At 43.3% G+C, this 981-nt stretch overlaps 1 long non-coding RNA gene across 1 annotated transcript; it reads left to right on the top strand.

The window, feature by feature from the left end:
* LOC120747035 lies at positions 1-674 on the top strand. The gene is made up of 3 exons (XR_005699032.1): positions 1-116; positions 192-306; positions 435-674. It is a non-coding gene; the product is annotated as an uncharacterized LOC120747035 (long non-coding RNA).
* Positions 675-981: the final 307 nt, after the last annotated feature.

The following is a 981-nucleotide window of genomic DNA, read 5'->3' as shown; positions in this document are numbered from 1 at the left end:
AAAGAGTTGAGCTTTTGCTTGTGTAGATGAAAAAACTCTCCTCTCTTGCTGTTTGTCTTTACTGATGGAGAGGTGGGGAGCACCAAAGAAGTGATTGAGAATTCAGGTTCTCACAGGTAAAACAACAAAAAGATGATGACATGTGCTGCGTACCAAACCTGTGTGTCTTAAAAACAGCTGTTGTATTGCAGGTGTTTCTCTTTTGGGATTGGGGAAGGGGCCAGCTCTGCTCTCATCAATGGGATGGCCAAGGAAGGAGGAGGTCACGCTCAGTTCATCACAGGGACTGACAGGATGCAACCAAAAGTAAGACAATGAGTCATAACAATTATCATGAAAAGGCAAGATGATATTATTATTTGAACAGAAGACATAAATTCCAAAAACATTAATGTATATTTTTTCAGGTTTTCAGGTTTTTCATTATTTTTCAGGTGATGCAGTCGCTGTGGTCGACATCTCAGTCATATTGGATTTACCAAAGGAAGTGTCTGTCACTGTCCTCTCTCCACTAATCACAACACTTTTCCAGGGTCAGAGGTCACTGATTTATGCCCAGCTCACTAGGACAGGTAGGAGCAGCCTCTCATGTTGTTGGCAAACTAGATCAATCTGCTGGGACATCTGATTTGAGGACAATCACTTGCTTTTCCAAAGGACACTGACAACCAGACATTAGATGCCACAGCCCTGGCCCACGGTATCCCCCCCTCCCTCCCCCCATGCATGCGGTGGGCCTTCTGTAGAAAGAGAGCAGCTTAATGAAGGTGACAAGGTGAAAATAGGGTGATTGATGTGCCGGTGCTGTGAGGGCATGTATAACACCACCTACCCAAGTGTTGAATATAAGGAGGCTTTGAAGAATCTACAATAATTGTGTGTTGTTTGTACATGAATCACAATGTGTTACTTCAGAGGTGTGATGTTTTCAGGGGGTTTTTTTCTGCGCTGCAGAAAATTTTAAAACTACTGTGAACTTGG

This window comes from Simochromis diagramma, unplaced genomic scaffold (genome assembly GCF_900408965.1).
Source record: "Simochromis diagramma unplaced genomic scaffold, fSimDia1.1 OVJJ01000713.1, whole genome shotgun sequence".
NCBI lineage: Eukaryota > Metazoa > Chordata > Actinopteri > Cichliformes > Cichlidae > Simochromis > Simochromis diagramma.
The sequence above is the reverse complement of the archived record's forward strand: the minus strand, read 5'-3'. Positions and strand labels throughout refer to the sequence as shown.